The 20,079-nt window shown below is 32.7% G+C and overlaps 1 long non-coding RNA gene and 2 pseudogenes across 1 annotated transcript; 2 read left to right on the top strand and 1 right to left on the bottom strand.

Annotated features, from left to right (window-relative positions):
- Window positions 1–1,449: 1,449 nt before the first annotated feature.
- LOC128192458 (uncharacterized) lies at window positions 1,450–3,743 on the top strand (annotated as a pseudogene).
- Window positions 3,744–4,648: 905 nt separating this feature from the next.
- On the top strand, window positions 4,649–5,479 carry LOC128169852 (uncharacterized). The gene is made up of 2 exons (XR_008241612.1): window positions 4,649–4,864; window positions 5,339–5,479. It is a non-coding gene; the product is annotated as an uncharacterized LOC128169852 (long non-coding RNA).
- Window positions 5,480–9,413: 3,934 nt separating this feature from the next.
- On the bottom strand, window positions 9,414–13,997 carry LOC128169830 (uncharacterized; annotated as a pseudogene).
- Window positions 13,998–20,079: the final 6,082 nt, after the last annotated feature.

Below are 20,079 nucleotides of genomic sequence, written 5' to 3'. Positions count from 1 at the left end.
CCTTATGAACCCCCGAAAATGGTCTAAATTTCTAGCATCAGGCCGGAGTAAAAATGGAGGGAACTGAGGAGAGATCTATTTTAGCAATTCAAGTCACTGAAATTCAAAGAGAAACAATTCGTCATCTTTTTAATCATAATGATTGGGGTTTCCAAGAGGTACCAATAGAAGAGAGCACTGACCAGAGTAATCTGTCGAATAATGATCAGGAAACTGAGGAATTCATCATTTATCAAAATCAGGAAGCAGAGGAGTGCCAGTATTGTCTGAGTCGCCCTTGTATAACCTCTGAGACAAACAGACAAATGTGGTGGATTGAGGAACCAGAAACGCCAAACAGAAGTAATACCCATCGAAGAAAGGATAAATATAAACGATTCTGGACAATGCTTTTTCATAGAAATGTTTGGGCAGATCCAAGATATAAGGAGCGAAAAAGAAGATTTCTGCAGCATGACCCCCGTAGACGAAACCATGCATACCATAGGAGAGATATTATGCCTAAATGTGTAGTTGATTTAGTGAGACATTGGCTTCCAAATCTGAAAGACCAACCTTACATGGGTCACATGTGGGAATAATCTTACACTCATTTCCGTTATAATATTTTTTAAGTGTTTTATTTATCATTCTCATCAATTAAAATGCTTATTTGCAACTGGAGTTGTAGTTATGGATTTATAATTCAAACATCAAGGTATGCTGATTTAATTGAACAAAAATATAAACATTAAATAATATCAGGGTGATATCATAATCAGAGATAAAAAAGAAAACCATTCTTCACCCTAAGTTGTGATACAAAACAAGGGTTTAATTTATTCATTTAGCAATAAAAGCAAAGGAAAGAGACATGAAAACAGTGTTTATAAGCTCCTCTGAGCACATGGCCACAGCCACTTCCTGTGTAAACAAAACATTGGTTATCTCCGCCCACAATGTCAATCACTGAGGAGAAATTCAAAATTCTGGACAGCTTCAGAACTTTATTGATCAAATACACATTTGATAATTTTTTTTCAACCATTATAAGATTGAGACTTTATTCTTAAACAAGGTAACTACTTCCAAGCCAAAAATGAAAATTTATTATATACAGGAAAAGCCTATTTTTTTCAAATTTGCTTCTCAAATCTGAAAGCTGCAAAATTGAATTTCCCCAACATTTTTCGATTGGCTGCTTTTTATACCCGGGCCCCGGCCTTTAAAGGAAGTGAACATGAAAAAAATAACTCTTTTACAATTAACTTGAAAAGTCCTGTACAACTTGAAAGTTGTAGCTATTTAATTTATTTATTTTGAGAGATTTTATCAATTAAACACTCTCAGTGAAAGGTTTATGGAGGCCATCAATTATTTCCCAGCATGCATCTGTGCTCTGACGTAGATGAGACATATTGCTGCTGCTGACTGGGTCAGTATTACAAACTGATCGCACTACGGGAAAACATGCCTGAATGCCAAGCAAAATTTTGCACTTTCAGAAGGGGATTAGGATTTAATACATTTTCTATTCCTGACCCTAAGCGTGACTATGAATTGTGCAGAAGATGGATTCATAATTTGGGGAATGAGAAATCAAACATAAAGACTTTTGTGTTTGCATATCATAAAATTGTATGGTAAAAACACTTTGAAGAGGATTGCTTTGAAGATGATCTTGAGGTAGGAATTTGCTTTAATGTTTTCAATTTAAGTTAAATATGAATTTGATATACGAATGATTTTCAAATACAGACAAAATATAAATATTTTGATAAACAATCTTCAATAAATAACATATTTCTTTAATAAAGGCACGCCTGATGAATTTCAAACCAAGAAAAAAACTGAAAAAGGGGGCAGTTCCTACTATTTTCCTTGCCAGCAAAACTCCAAAGAAAAGGGAAACAAGTCAAAAAAGAATAAAAGAGAAGGAAAAAGTGGAAGTGAGTACAGGGTAATTTTAATAACTAACGTGGATACAGTCAAATTCATGAACAATGAATCTGTGCATTAAATAAAAGCCTTAATTTGTATCATTCTTGAATTCACAGCTACTTGAAAATATTCTTGTAAATGCTGAAGATGATGACAATATAGATGAGCCAGGCTGTTCTTATGATACTGGGAGATCGGGGCAGAAAAGGAATTCCCAAACAGAAAAAATAGCCTACGGGATCATATCAATGACTTGTGTGTAAATCATGGTTTTGAGATGATTTCGGTATAGGAAAATTTCACATGCAAATGAGTTAATGGATCATGATTCTCGGGTGATCTATTAAACTAAACAAATTGCAAGAAAACCATGGTCCTGGAATGATCTATTGTAACTAAAAACTCATATCAAAACCATGGTCCTGGTATGATCTGTTGTAACTAACAACTCGTATCAAAACCATGGTCCTGGTATGATCTGTTGTGACTAACAACTCGTATCAAAACCATGGTCCTGGTATGAACTGTTGTAACTAACAACTCATATCAAAACCATGGTCCTTATATGACCTGTTAAAGGACAATTGTACAATAATTTCTTAAAGAAAAAAATGACCACTTAATTCATATTTTGCAACAGACAACTATATACTTTTAATATTTGAAATATATTGTCAATTATCAAATATGACAAATAGTATACATATATGTCACATGAACTGTATCGTTAAGCCAATATAATCTGAATTAGAACGCAGGATTAAAGTCTTCCACAATTTAGATGATAATCATACTATTATTTTAAACTCTTCTAGCAATTATTACATGAATTGTTCAAATTAAAATATTATGTATGCATTTGAAAACCTAGCTGCAGGTCTGTAGCTCCCGGTCTGAACTAATGATACATGTACATCCATGCATTAGTTTCTTGCTTCACTTAATAAATCACTTGAAAGTGTATTGTAAATAAGTCTTTATCAAATATTATTTACCTCAAGTGAATAAGAATAAATTCCCCCAAAATACTTCCATAAATTCACTTTATAAATATGCCAAGATAGAGCAAGATGCCCAACAATAACAAATTTTCCTGACATGTACATCACATTTAGGCTCCAAGATGAACATTCAAAATTTGCAACTCAACTTCCTGTTATGCAGAAATCTTAATTCTTAGTGGTCAGTTTATCTGGCAATTAACGAATCATTTCAAACGCATGCTCTGTTGCCTTCTAAGATAATAGCACATACCAGAATCACAAGAAAATCATAGCAGACTCAAAACCAAGAAACAAACCACATCAGGATCATACTTCCTTATTTGTCACCTATGATTTGGGTATGATTCATTTAATGGATCATGTCTAAATCATAGAACAAAATCATGAATTTGTGAGTTGGATATGATTTTTAAGTGATTTTGATATGATTTCGTAAGAAAAATTTTTGTTTGGGGAAAGGAGAAACAATTCCTGTGGGAAAATAGAAAAAACCAAAGGTAAGAAATTTAAAAGTTTAATGTATATATCTATTTTGTAAAGTAAAAGCAAAGGCATTTTACATTTAAAATCATACTGTTTTGTAGAATTCAAAGAACACTGTTGATGTTGGAATTCAGTTTGAATACATGGATGAAAGAACTATGAAAGATATGGGAACACAATGTGACACAAGAACTAAAAATCAACAGAATTCTGTGTCAACTGTAGATCAAGAGAAAACCCTGGTCTAGCAACATCTGATCACGGAATTCAAAAATATTCCAGGATATTCCTTCAACATCAGAAACTGACACTATTTTTTCTCCTCTACAGCTATGAAATCTGCACAGTGCTTCTCGCACACATTTGAATCGGATGAAATATCGCCTGTCAAATCAATTACTACCAAAGCTGACCCAGATTTCTCTTTCATTCCATCAGATGAGTCAACAAATGAGTTATCAAATTTATCAAGTGATGAAGAGCAAGATGTTAATCCTACTGAGGATTCAAAATTTATTGTCTTTTGGTCATGTATCAAATCTCTTTTCTGTATGTTAATGTGCCAAGTTTGCACACAACCGTTTGATGCCAATGCTACAAACCATTATGTCCATGGGACAGGATTGTCTGTGGAGTTTAATTGCATGAACAACCATAAATTTACTTGGAAATCACAACCCTTTGTAGGGAAACAACCCATTGGTAACATTATGTTATCAGCAGATTATCCACATATTTTAGTGGATTAACTTTCTCAGGCATTTCAAACTTTGCTAAGTGCATGAATTTACAAATAATATCTAGAACAACTTTTATCAATAACAGCAGAACATAAGTGTTACCTGTCATAGATATGTACTACAGAGAACAACAAAATGATATTCTTAAAAAAATGAAAAGAAAACCACTAGTATTTGTGGAGATGGTAGATGTGATTCTCCAGGTTTCAATGCTAAATATTGTACATATACAGTCATGGAGGCCATGACTTCTGCAATTTTAGATTTTAATGTTGTTCAAGTAAGTGAAACGGGGTCATCTTCTACAATGGAGTTAGAAGGATTTAAAAGATGCTTGTCAAAATTAAAAGAATCCAATATATCTATAAAAGCTTTAGCAACTGACAGACATGTACAAATACGGAGTTTTCTTAGAAATGAACACCCTGGTATGAAGCATCAGTTTGATGTTTGGCATTTAGCAAAAAGTATATGTAAAAAGCTTCTGGTTGTTACATTTACGATGCTGTTTTAATTTGTCTTCTATTTTTAGTTATCCTGTACTGGACCTCTTATTCTATAACCCTTTCTGGTACCCCTCGATACCTGTATATATCCACCTGAGTTTGGGTTTTTGGCTCTCTTTGGACCGGGTAAAATCACCTGCACGTTCTTCCTGATATTATCAGTTTCGTTAGTTCAATTCTCTAATTTTGTAATACAGACACGGCTTCTGAGGTGAGTAAACCATTTTACTTATTCAATTCTCTTTCTATTTGTTTATTAAATGGTCCTGGAATAACTTTGTTGTTTCAATGTGTTTTATTTGTAATTTGTATTGTTTGAATGTCCCTTTCGTAAGTTATTCATTTGTTATGTTCGTCATATAGTTCATTACTAGTATTTCTTTAGTTATCTATTGTCGTGAGTAGAGTATATTCATAGGGCTGCCGTAATTTGAGTAGTAATGTGTATGTCGTGTTTAGTGACTCTAACAGTGTAATTGGCAAGTAACTGTCGTTACAGTATTTTAAGTTACGTGTAAAGTAATTTGGTTTATCATTATGTATCGTGAAATGCAAGTAAATGTAATGCAGCGCTGCCACGTGTACCACGTTGTCTCACTGTTATGTACGGTGGGTCATGTGAGTCATTACTTGTATGGAACTTTATGTGTATGTGTAACTTAATGTGTATGTTCTGTGTACGCAGGTCCCGAATATCGAATACTGAGTAGTGTTTGTGTACAGGAATGGAGTGACCTGTGAAGTTCAGTGTACCAGTGTCCTGACGACGACTATCAGCCCATGAATTTGTTTCAAATTGCGTGTAATATAAATTGTGAAAACGTTACTTTTGGTGTTTTATTTTATAAATTCTGGAGGTTTTTTGAAGCCTGTCGGCCAGCCCGCAACACTGGTAGCATCAAAAAAGAAAGGATGTGAAGATTTAGCTCCTTGGATAAAGAGTGTAAACAATCATATTTGGTATTGTGCATGTCGATGTAGAGGTGATCCTGACTTGCTTGTTGAAATGTGGAGGTCTTTAGAACATCATATTTGTAATGTGCACGAATTTCCTGGTAACAATTATACAAAATGTGGTCACCCACAACTCTCAACAGAGGAAACGAGAAAGAAAAAATGGCTGCTGAAAGGTAGCAAGGCCCACAAAGCCCTATTGACTGTTATTTTTCACAAAAGACTTCTGAAAGATATTCGCCACTTGAATCTGTTTTGTCATACTGGTGAACTTGAGGTATATCATTCAATAATGCTGAAGTATATTCCAAAGCGTCAAGAATTCAAATATGAGCAAATGGTAGCCCGTACACAATTGTCAGCTATTGACCATAACTTCAATATTTGGAGAAATCAAAAAACTGATGATGAGGGTCAACCAAAATTTTACAGAGCTTTCTCAAAAGTTACTGGGAGATGGACTGCCAAGAGACTCTATGAAGAAAAAGATTATGGATTCAGGTTAGACTTGATGGATATGGTTCTGGAGCAAAAAGAATTAAAATCAAACTTAACAACAATGCATCAGACAAAAAAGAAAACACTACCACAGAATATTGCTAAAATTCCAGCTTCCCAAACTTCTGAGCTTGTTGAAGCCCATATTTCAAGATTTAAAATTAATTAAATTTCATCCACTTTATTCAAGTGTTTGATATATAGATATCAAGGTAACTGGGTGGTTTTTTTTTTTATCAAATGGTATTTGATACTGTCATGTCATTTTTACAATGAATACATGCATGCAAGTATATAGGTATACATTAGGTAAATATCTGTATTCTTAATTACAGTCTTTTTACACTGATAAATATATGTACTTATTCAGAATCTGAATCAGTGTCCGAGGCTTCATGAAATCCTTCATAATTTCCATGCTCATCGGGAAATGAATTCCTTATTTTTGTCACTACACATGATGGAATAACAACTCTGAACTTTTTCCAAAGAGGCTGACCTCGTATCACCCAATTTATAAACTGTCTGTAGGCTATTAATCTTGATTGTCTGTAACAGAATTAGATTGTATCAGATGTATGTGCAAGTGATTATACACAAATGAGATGTTTAAATATTTCAAATAAATATTGATTGTATCTGAAATCATTCTTTGGGAGTCTTACTTGTTATCTAAGTGCTCTGGGGCTCTTCCTCTCTGGCTTTACGTTCCGAAATGTACTAGATACTCGCCAAACTTATCGAAAGCAACGGAAGTTGATGCAAACTCTCCATGTAATCACTGAGGAGATCTGAAAACATTGGATAAACCAAGAGGAATATCTTTTTGCGGAATTTATGCTCTCTCTAGATTTATCATACATTTTCGGAACATCTCAGTGATTATATAGAGAATTTACGTCACTCAAAAGTAAAGTTCCGTTGCTTTCGTGAGTTTGGCAAGTATCTAGTACATTTTAGGAACGATGTGTTTATTATGCAGCATACAGATGTAGTCAGACGATAGGAATAAGTCATTTGAATATTTTCCAACCTAGATCTCGTCAATAATCGTTAAAGAAATGGAAGAACCTGTTTAAAACATAGCTTGAAACGAGGACCCCCTATATATCCAAGATGGCGAGTGTCGTCCCTTTACTTTTTTTAATGTACATTGAATACTTTTTTAACATGACTGAAACGGGGGGTTTCAGTGAATTTATTTATTGCAATACACAGAAATACACATAAGATTACCAATTTTAATCGATTTTTTCTTCAGGAACAAATAATTAGGAAATTCATTATCCAACAACCAAGCCCCTGTGGCTTTTACCGGTATATCTTAGATAGATAATATAAGCTGTCTCGAGGATGACAGGACTAAGACACACTGTATCAAAATCTGGGTGCTGAGATATGCACTTAATGTGCTCATTAATGTAGTCCGCCACATAATTTTCAAATTCATAGCAACAAAGACATTCCTTAAATGTAGGTAGAATTGTACAGTTTTCACAAGTACACCAATCCAATGATGCTCCTCTCTCATTCACATTAACTGCAGGTGGAGGGGCATCATTCTGGGCTTCAATTTCTTCCTCTGTAAACTCTGGTTCAAATTGATAGCCCTCAACTTCAATTTCATTGTTTAATTCACTTTCTGACGATGACATTTTGAGTGTTGATTAACCAATGTGCCATCAGTGCTGCCCTCTCTTAGATGCTTAGAGATAACCCAGCAGGGAGGTAACGATTTTTATCAATATGGCGGCTCCCTTGGATTGCAAGAATTAGTTACTTTTAATGGAATATCTTCTTACTGAGGAAAGCTATGTCTAATTGGTTTAACAAAATCATTATAAACATCAAACTGACAAATTTGAGCCCTTGATAATTTTTTCATGTCCACTTCCTTTAAAAAGACAGTACAGCTGAAAACACAGGTGTGAATAACTTCATATTAACCCACTGTATCGCTAGGAAATAAGAAATAACGTTGATTGTAATAGTTTAATTACATAAAAATCCCTTTAACATACCCAATTAACGTAATTATGGGCTTCTGGAAATTTAAGGGTCGTTCAAACTGGAATAATCTTATATCGTTTATTTGTACCTCGTGGACTTTGATTGACAGTAATTGACAGGTGCTGAAAACTACAAGATCTTCGTCCGACTACAGTCATCATGGTATACGAGTTAAAAGGTCTCTCTAAACGAAACACATCATCACTTTCTCGATAATTTATTTATGGTTTACAATTTCGGTTCATTTTAAAATGAACAGACATAAATACGTCAAATAATCCCTCAAGGGGCCTCATTTACAAAAATGAATTTAGGTTGTAGCAACTCCTATGATAAACACGCAAAATACATGCTTACAAAATAATAATTGTGGCTATTTTAAAAGCTTTGAACTATTAATACCTAGGAGAAGTAGAAATGACATATTTTTATCAACAAACATGTCCAGGAAAATCTTCGCGAGCCCTGCATGTGTTTTGTTTACAGTAAATACGCATGCGTATTAGTATAGAAAGCTGAGCCCCGTAACACGTTGCGATATTATGTATAGGTTAAACGTAATTATTAATTTTATTGAGTTAGATTTATTTCATGGAGAACTTTGTAATTTTCTGAAAGTATATACATTCATGAATAGTACAAAAATACCGAACCCGATAGGAAACATTCTTCAAGTCGGTTTTTTTTTTATAAGTTGCGCCGTACTGTCTCTTTAATAAAGAAAAATGGCTGTGCAGAGGAAGGGCAACAATAAAGTAAAAAAGATCCCATGTTCATAAAAGGAAAAACACTAAAACAGTTCACACAGTGAAGAGAAAGTGGATAAAGGAGACGAAGCTGAAAAATCTGTGGCTTCTACACAAAGTTAAAATTAAGCTGAAATTAAGCTTTCCGTCGTCAGCAAACAGTTAATTTATATTAATCAGTTGAAAGGGTCACTTTACACTGTACCCTGTGAAACGTAAGGTGTAGTTTCCTAAGGTAAATGATACTTCTGTACTGAGGTTTTTCGAAGCTAATCTCTTATAAATACAAGATATAACGTTATTTCAAACACATACAGAAATATGAACGAAAAAGAGCAAGTTCCTGTATCACTAAACAAGAGGCCAAATGGCCTTAACTGTCATCATCAGTTACATAACCCATGCACAAACTTGTCGAAAAATCTTATATACTGTGTTTTCATCAATATTCCTTGAATACCAATTTTCGTGGATTTCGTTATTTAGTTGATCCATGAAATTAAGGGAGTATGGGACTGACACCAAAGTAATTAAATTTTTTAAAAAATTGGTTCAACAAATAGCATTGCATTTTTTCTAACAAAATATAACAATTTTTTGATAGGTTAATATGTTTGTTTCCATGGTAACGGTATCCAAACATACCCTTGTTGGAAATACTTCCGTTCATCAAAATACACCACTTACAACAGAAATGAAGCAATGCTACATCGTTTATAGTAATTTTATTTCATTTTTCTTATATGCTATTTATAATACATTGACAGAAGAACAATTTATTTAAAAAAAAATTCTGAAAGCCTCCTCAGTATCATACAATGTGCGACCGAATTTCCTCTGCATGGTTCAAATTTGTTACTTTTTGTGTTAACCTTCAATGCAAAATGGTCAAAATATCTGTTTTGATATAATTGGCAGTTTTATTTTTGAACTTAAACGAAATAAACAAATGTTATGCTTTCACTGGAAAAGGAGAAACTCATATGTTCAATGACTTAGATAAAAAGATATTGCAATCTGAATTTACTCTGGTCTGTTTTTACAATTTCGCGCCATTTTCACTTGATCACTATTCTAGTGTAGATAAAATAATCAATACCAACTTTTTGTTCAATAAACATGGAGTCAATTAATAATATCTTTACTACAATGCTGGTACTTTATAAAATTCAACAAAAAAGTAAAAAATTATTCATTTAAATCTCAAATTTCCTCTGCTTAACTTGAAATTCCTCTGCTAAAATACAAATTTTTAAACCATTTGCACCTTATAACACTATACCAGGTAGGAACAAAACAATTCTAGTAGGTATAAACAAATAAATATTTAATTTATGATTTGCTACATGTATTATAATTATTTTTTTCAACTCTGAAACATAAAAAAAAGATTGAAATCAGCATTACATCATGTACAAAATGCACAGTACAAATGCCGAATATAATTTTAAGCTATTTTGGCAGAACAACATCCATTACTATTACAACCATATATTATGGTATGAATTTTTTTTTAAACTAATCAAGTTTATACTGGACATTTAACTCCTCACATGTATATGTACAATGTAATAGATCAACAAACTTATACAAATAATGCACCCAAATCAAAAGCCCTTTCAACATTGTTACATGTATTACCAATCTAGCATAACTAATGAAGCTGACAATTACCGCTCCAGAACGAACGCTATCAACAATTTTATTATATATCTAACATAAATATTGAAGCAGACAAGAGCACATCCTTGGCTTATCCTTGCAACATCTGCTTTTTATTTGGGCAAAGATGTAGTATAAACATCTTTTGAGATACTGTATGACTTTGAAAGTAAAAGTTGTGTGTTATTTTTTCACAATATAGATGGCTCCTTAAGATTTCCTTCACATGATAAGCATCCAATGTTTTACCAATATTTGTGTCAATGTTTGTCCGAAGTTTTGAAATCATTGTGCTATCTTCATCACCAACTATTGTCTTTATACAAATAGACCCATCATTCACATCCTTGACCATCTCTTCTATCATGTCACTCTCCATGGCCTTCATTGAACTTTCCGTTCCAGTTGATAATGCAATCATGTGGAGGAGGTGTTGATTTGGAATTGAGAGACAAAGTACATGTGCGACAGGATTTCGATCTTGTTGAAAAGTTTTCTATTTTTCCAGAAAATGTCCCGATCATAGATGAATGACCTGAAAGATGGGGTATAGCATCAACTTAAATACTTATACATAAAGAAATATCTAAAAACTGTTGTGACATTCGAACACAAGGATTTCTTAGGATGTACAATTTATGGTTCACAAAGACTAGGCCTCGGACAATTCAGGGTTTATTCAACTACATGTGGTTCGATTTCCATGGCATTCAAAAATTATATAATTTAGAATTTACTGATATAATAAACAAACGTTTTAAATGAATGAAAGACTTTCAATTCGCACACTCATGCTAGGAGTATTAAAAAGAATAAAATAAATGACAAAAAATATATTGCACAGTGATAATCTCTGGGACTAAGGATTCAGTCAAAATATATATGGAATAATACATTAACTTTTACCTTACTGGGGGCTTTAATTTGTTGATATGAAAGAGTATACCCTTGAAATCCATGAAAATTTAAACCAATCACAGTGATACACTGTACCAAACGAAATTACCCAGTAGTTTATGTACTAGTAATTTATCAAATACCTGATAAACCGTCATGACTTCACTCTCTCTATCTATTCTGCCAACCAGCATATTTCTATGTATAGCTCTTCTTCATTAGAAGATCAATACAGTCTAAAAATGGCCTCGACCATCGGGCTCTCTTAAATGCGTATCTGCTTACATCCCTAATTCCACCAAACTCCTCCACTGTCTCCAACCACAATCAGACATTTGGACAACTTCTTCATGGTCAACATCTGTAATATCAAGTTACATAATCAGGAATTTTTGCACCATGAGAGAATTTTAAATGGAACACCAGTTGGTTGCAAAGTTGATCAGTAAAACAAATATATGCATGTGTACTTGATATTATAAAGGCATAAACAGACTCTAAGGTTAACTCAGATTTAACAAACATAATAATATTTACTAAGAGAGGAATAGTTAATATAAGACAATGACTTCTGAAATCTTTACTTTTAAATTACATGTTCTCCAATCAGATAAATGCAAATATTTCAACATGGAGAAGGGCATGGGGCTGTGAAAAGTAATTTTTGAGGGAGCATTATTGTGAAAGACTGAAAGTCACATAAAAGCTCCAGACACTGTACAGGTGTTTTAACGGGAAAAAAAGATACCATCTGAGGTTGACAATGTACTTGACATCTATTTCACACCTATTTGAAATTTATTTTGCTGTCAATATGTAAATTATGAGTTAATGTGTATACCATAGTGTATATCATTACAGAAAGTGTTCAATCTGTCTTTCTATTTTAAAATACATCTCCAGACGTCATGGGTTTCCAATAGTATAACTCTTAACCCCACACATAATGGCTGTCAGTTTACAATTTCTATCAAAACTAAATCATTTTTAACCTCACTCATATATAGCATCAGAAATTACTGATACAAAATCAAAGTAATCATCATTTGCAGTCTCAACTTGTAGCTTATAGTCTGTCCCGAGTTACTGCTTCCATCACTTTTTGATTATTTTTAATAAAAATACACATACCTGTGAAAGAAATGCTGTTGAAGTCGATAAAAGGGAAAATATACAGGATATCTTGATTGACAAATTATCATTTTTCACTCATAAAAGTTCACTGGAACAAAAACAAATTTCTTACAGAGATTTATAATGGGAAATGTTTACATCTTTTCTCCATTCGGAAGTACTCCGAACACCTCGCACAATTTTTCAAAGTTATCATCCGGGCTTATTTATGGCTGATGCAATGCAAATGCAAAATCTCAGCAGACTTTTTATTTTGGGATGTGTATTGAAACCCGAAGAGGTAGAGGGGGCGTTTCAAAACATATAATCTGGACATTTTTTATAATAGTGGATGAACGTAGTTTGAACTCAAAGGTATTTATGATTATCGAAGTATCAAGCGAAAAGAAGTGGAAGCAAAAACTCGGGATAGAGTATAAATATAAATTGAATGCCAGATAATTTGACTAATGAATATGCATAGAGACGACAGGAGATTTCGTATGTGTGGTATGACATCATTTTGAACCATGCATTGAAAATCGACTACTGGAAACATCTGATTATCTGAAACATGTGACGACATGATACACATTCTGATATATGTTATAGAATTAAGTTTAACTATTTAAATGAGAGACATAAAGAATTCTACTGTGTTCTGATATGTGTATTGAACCATAGTGGCATACTGTCAAAGACTTGTATAAATAATTATAATTATTTTTTTTATTATGAAATTACATCTCAGGTGCTTGGGGCTTTACTAACGAATATGTACGATGCTTACTTTGATAGGCATAGGTATCTTACATATCAATGCTTGCGCTTGTGCATTACAACGCCATAGCATTTATACAAGAAAAAATTAATGATGTCCATACCAATTTTACTTTTACTCTAGTCTCAGCAAGATTCGCCGAAACTGAAAATCTGAAAAAACGTCTATCAAAAACTTTCAGTCTCGACGAACTTAATCCTGCTGAGATTACAAATACTTTTACTCTATCAATGAATGTAAGTCAAACCTGGACATATCGCTTTTGCTGGCGTCGAGTCATCTTCCTCCATCTCCGATGAGAATTTTTCAGCTGTAATATCAAAATATGTGATTGATCTGCCCAATAGAGCGTCCACGTTCGCACTACACTATCCCTTTTCTGAGCTTTAGCAACCTTTATCTGGCGATTGGTCTTCTCAGCGTTCAAAATCAAATCCACGTTTCCTCCGCATTGCCGAAAACTGAACCGATATTTATGTCGTAAAAAAAGAATTTTGGGTTAAATTAACTCTTATTATCATTTATATTCACGATTTATTATTTACAAAACCTATAAAACCCTTTCCACTATAAATTTTATTGTTTAATACCTTAGAATTGAACAAACAGATTTAACGACCGCGAATTGGTTTACGTCATTCAGAGTTGCGCGGTAGATTCAAAATCGTGAGTCCCATACTTCCTTAAGTGTTCATTGAAGTGCAATTTCTATTATACTCAGTCCCGAGTTTTGCTTCCACCACTTTTTGCTTGATATTTCAATAATAGTAAATACATGTGTGCTCAAACTACGTTCATCCACTTATATGAAAAATGTCCAGATTATCTGTTTTGTAACGCCCCCTCTACCTCTACCGCTTCAGGTTTCAATACACATCCCAAAATTGAAAGTCTACGGAGATTAACGGAGATAAGCCCGGATGATAATGTTAAAAAATTGCTCGATGTATTCCGAGTGTATTTCGAGTGTATTCCGAATGGAGAAAAGATGTAAACATTTCCCATTATAAATCTCCGTAAGAAAATTGTTTTCGTTCCTGTAAAATTTTATGAGTGAAAAGGGATAATTGTTTAATGAAAATATCTTGGATATATCTCTTTAATCGATTTCAATTGTATTTCTCTCACATGTATTTTTATTAAAAATCACCATAAAATTGATGGAAGCAATAACTTGGGGCAGACTATAGCATTTTGTATTGATAGGGTCATTGGCCACGAATTTACGTATCCTTGAAACTGTGATTTTCACTTTATCCACGAAAATTGATGCCTTTGAATACTAATGAAACCACAGTATGCTTGTAATCAAGTTTGATTGTGGAGTAAAAAAATTATAATTTTATTATAATTATGATGACCAACCCCCTGCCTGAAAACTATGAAACCAATACTTTTAGCGGAAATCTTAAAGATCATCATAAAGATTTCCTATTTTTGTTAACTTTCAAGATGTTTTCATAAATAAACTACATGTTTTATTTCAAACAACCTTCAAATCCCCCATTCGAGGGACATAGAGAAAATCTCCATGTTAGCACTTAAAACAAAAACAGTTTTAAAAGCAATAAAGTGTTTATCACTTCTCCTGTTTTAGCTTTTGAATATTCAACCTTCATTAACAATCATTGTTAACAATCATACCATATGCATCTGGCAGTTATACAAAAATTATTATTTTACATGCACTGTTATCAGTGATTTGGTAAGTGAATTATTACTTTACTAATAACAAGTCTATGCGTTTATTTAGAAAGTTCAAACACTGTTTTTGTTTAGAATGATAAAAATACTTACATTACTCTTTTGATCATACAACTTCAAAATTACAGTATACTTAATGATTAAATACTAAATATGAACAAGCAAAGAATGATTTGGAAGAAGCAAGGCAGGATAACTCCATTAACTGCCTAGACTCTTTCCAAACGGTTCACAATATTTTAACTTTGATAGACAGCTCCATTATCTCATTGTGGAAAACAGCTTGTAAAACTAAATCAAACAATATGGGGATATATATTTTCAAGAGACTATCAAACAAAAACTAGCCGGTCAAATAAGATAAAGTTTTTTTGTCAGCAAATATATAAATCTTAATAAGATTTATGTTTAGTAAAAATAGTGAGTAAACGTTTTAGAAATTTCCATTTCTATGAAATTTTGTAAATTTTTGGCAGAATTGTGTAAAGAAATGATTTTTTTTTTGGGGGGGGGGGGGGGGTATATTATCTGTAGAAATTCAATAAAAGTTTTTCATTTAACAACTATCATTAGATTTTCTTACATTATAACCTCAAATAATTTACTTCAGTGCGAAATTAATAATCATGAGATCATGCATCATAGTCTTAAAATTTAGCAGCTGAAAGTTTGAGCCTTGTGAGCTGAAGCTCACTGCAGGGAAACAAACGTGAAAAGGTACAAATATTTTGGCCTCTTTAGGAAGTTTCCTTGAAGGGGCCATGAATTTCACAATTTTTACTCCCCTTTACCCAAACATGCTACAGGTATAATCCAACTATGGCTGAAATCGGTTTAGTGGTTCCAGAAAAGAAGTTAACCTGTTTAAAAAATTACGACCGACATACGACGATTGACGAACGACTAACGACGACGGACAAAAACAGATAGCAATTGGTTACCTGAGTGACGCAGGTGATCTATACCAGGTAACAAATAACCCAGTTGTTTTCTAGTAAAAGTTAAAAAAGAAAAATCCTTAAAGCACGACGGACGACGCATGATGACAGACGAAGACCAATTTCAATAGGTCAACTGAGTGACTCAAGTGACTTTAAAATTCAAAACATTAGATGGTGAAAATAAAAAGGAAATGTAAAGTCAATTAATATATTTTTAAAGCATCGCCAAGTTTTGTATTGGGATGTATTTGCTTGAGTCGTTAAAATCATGTAACACAACATCTACACGTGACGTGGATACAGCGCCAAATCGAGAGATGGCCCTGTCTTTGAAAGCATCTTCATCGTTGTTCTCTCTCGACAGGTCACGACCATTAGAAGAATCAATTTTGAGAGAAATTGCGGTTGCCTCTGATATCGAATGACATGATTTTTCGTCGGAACAATTGCTTTTCTTTATCGACTAGAATTGAATCACAATATAAGGTTTAAAAAAATGAAGAAAAATGTTTTTTCAGATATTTTCAAATAACGGCGTACGAACCTTTAGTTCTTCATTACCCATAAATGGTGACAATATTTCAAATTAACATCATGACGTTGACAGCATTAATCTCCTTTTTTGATGAGTTACCTGCTAAATTCATTTATGGAAATATCGCCTGTATGTTGGAATTATTACGTATCGAATCAAATATAGACTTCGGTAAATCAGACAGTTAATTGTTTATCTGCACAAAATGATCAAAATCTGATGCACTAATAACATATTTTATTATGAATACAATACATTCTTTTGGTAATTCGGTACGATTTCTACGTTATGGTTGATTATAATGAAACGTGGTTTGTTAAGATAATCTGCATTTTCAGTCTAAACGGAGATTGTTTTTGCTGCTAGAAATATATAGGTATAAATATATTATGAAAAATAAATTGTACTCTTTCTTTGTTTTTAATTTAGTGCATGTTTTCTTTTGTTTTAATTGTTTACAATTTTCTTATTACTAACCATATTCAGCTGTGTCAAGTTTCGAATTATAAGCAAGATACAGAGCTTTGCTCACAGAACTGAGGCCATGCTTTTGTTCATTCTGAATAGGAAATACAAAGTTATGTATCTTGCTTATAATTCTACGATTGACGCTAAAAATGTTGATTGATCAATAGAAATGTCTTGCCAAAAGGATGATATGATGTAACTGCTTTCTGGTGCACCTTCTTCAACGATGAATTGCATAAAATCTACACAAAGAAGATGGGTGAAGAAGGCGTGCAAAATGCCCATATGAGGAATGATTAGATACTGCAAAATTAAAATATCATTAAAATCTAATAATTGTTTTAAAAATAATTTTAAAAATGTATATTTAACGTAACATCGGTTTGTAACCCTTAATTATTTCAAATACTTGTAATAGGTTGATTCAAACTGGCGTATGTGTCTCAAAACCTCCAAATAGTGTCATTTTTATAACTTCTATGCCTTTTCTTTTATAGAGTGGGTCTGAGCTCCGTATGTTTGGTATAGTCTGATTGCAGTTTAATTTAAAGGAATTTAAACCGATTTTAATCAACAAAAATGTGGAGAGATGACCCACTATACTTTAAAAATGTCATTTTGTAGCCCAACAATTGAACTGTTTAGAAAAATAATACAAGTCCGTAAATTCGTGGCCAACGTCTCATAAAGCATTTCATCAACACACTTTGTTGTGAATAAAATGGCTCAGTAGTTAGAGCACCAGACATTAGGTAACTTTATAGACTGTAGGTTTTTAGTTTGTATGTTCGATACCAACACTTTAGGACTTATTATTTTTTTCTTATCATTTTTTGAAAAATTTCAAACTGAATATAGTTAGAAATTACCCTTTTGTTAACTTGTATTATGACAAATCAAATATATTTAATTGAAAAAAGTGTTAAATTTGAAGTTGTATTTTACGACTAAACCAAATGAACAGTTGTACCATTTTATTCCCCCATCTTCTTTTTTATAGTTTTTCGAACACAAGTATATGAAAACGACACTTTTTAAACAGTTTCCATAGTCCTGACACATTATTATTATGAGAATAAAAGCATTATCGCTGTTCTTAAAAAACTAATGCAACGGTTAATCATCTTCGTTTGTAGACATTTGTTGTTTTTTAATAACGATGAAAATAATGGGTGGGCCTTGGTACAATAGAGCGACATGCCTGCCAATACATTGATTTGAATTATAGCTCTTTAACATATGTGAGAACATGTTTTAGTTAAGTTTATTCTTCAATCAAGTGAGTAAGAATATGAAACATCATGCGAAATAAATTCATGCCTGGTAAATGACAATCGTTTATAATGGAGAAGGCCAATTAAATTTTTCAATGTTTTTATTTTGAGGAATTAAGCGCATTTATTCTTGTGCATTGAGATACACTTTTCTTCTTTCATAATATATAGGATTTTTAAAAATAAAATACAATAACTAGTAAATAGTGGAGGGAGAAAACGTACTTTTATGCTCTCATGTATTTAAATCTTTTTATAAAGTGATTGGGGGGGGGGGGGGGCTAAAATAAAGGGAACTGGAAGTTAACCGTGAACACCAACTGAAAATATATTTATTTATATTGCATATAATCTTAATTTCGGTAAAAATGGTATTCCATAAAGGTAAATATGTGAAAGATTAAGTACATTTATATGCTAAAATAAGTGTATAATTCGGATATTCATTTTTGGTTAATCTACCGAGGGGCCATATGGCACAATATCCTTACAACGACCATATAAAGCCAGTGTTGCTCAGGTAAGCGATGTGGCCCATTGGGCCTCTTGTTTCCATCCCCTCACCAAGGCTCGGAGATAGAAATCACACAACTGATTTTTGAATAAAAATAATATACCGTCGCATATCATGAGAGATCCTATATTTTTTTAAAACCACGAGACATTATTATCTGAAATAATATTTTATAAGATAAATAAGAATGAAAAAATAAGAGTTTATTAAGAAACGTTTATACATATTACAACATCAATTACATTATATATTAACAACGGTGTGAACGGTATAAGCGAAAAAACTGTCTTATGAGTATTTGTAAAGATCTAACCGAGAGTATAAAAGCGCACAATAATGAACTATGAATATATATAACCCTTTAATGCTTTTAACAACTTACAAAATAAGCGTAAAAAAAATGTGTTTTTTATTAATTTTTGCATTCTATCAACTCAGACCAAAATAAGCGTATTTCAATTCTTTTGTAAGGACATCCAGGTTCTTAGACTTCAATATAATATGCATAATGTTTAAACTGTTTGAATGTTTACATCTCTTGCGCTGTGCTTGCGTCATCATGAAGACAATGATTGATGTATTTACAGTGTAATATGAGAACACCAATGATTATAGTCACAAAAACTTTGTTCAATTGGATTCAGCAAAAATTGATAACTACTGTACTGAAATTATTCGAATGTTTTTTCTCTTGATTAATTTTTCTCAAATAATATTTATATACAAACTATACAGACAATTAATCAAAAAGACGAAAACAATCTTCAGAAAACGTAACTCCAATATATGAAATTCACGTGTAACGGGGAAATTCAAATGTCAATCGCAGTAAAATTAGAATGATGACGTGGTAGCAATCATGGTATAAAGATCATATATTATCTAAACCATCGTCAATTTCTTCATTGGTGCAAATTGCATGAATCCTCCGAAACATGTAACTTAGCATCTATATTTGAGATGGATACAGCATCCAATCGAGAGATGTGTTTGTTGTTGGAAAATTCTTCGTCGTTGTTCTCTTTTACTAGGTCATGACAGTCACAAGAATCAAGTTTGAGAGAGGAGGAATAATTCTGTGTGCATTTTTCTTCGACGTTGTCGTTGCTTTTCTCTTTTAGCTAAAATGAAATCATATAATCAGGGTTAAATGACAAACATTTGAAATTTTTTTATGTTTTCCTTAAAACGACGTACGAACCATTAGTTCTTTATTCCCATAAATGGTGACAATATCTCGAATTAACGTCATGACGTTGACAGCATTGATCTCCTTTTTTACTGTGGGCTCTTCAGATTCTATTTAAAGATAATGATATATTAAATTAA

Source organism: Crassostrea angulata, chromosome 1 (assembly GCF_025612915.1).
Source record: "Crassostrea angulata isolate pt1a10 chromosome 1, ASM2561291v2, whole genome shotgun sequence".
NCBI lineage: Eukaryota > Metazoa > Mollusca > Bivalvia > Ostreida > Ostreidae > Magallana > Magallana angulata.
This window is presented reverse-complemented; position numbering and strand designations above follow the sequence as displayed.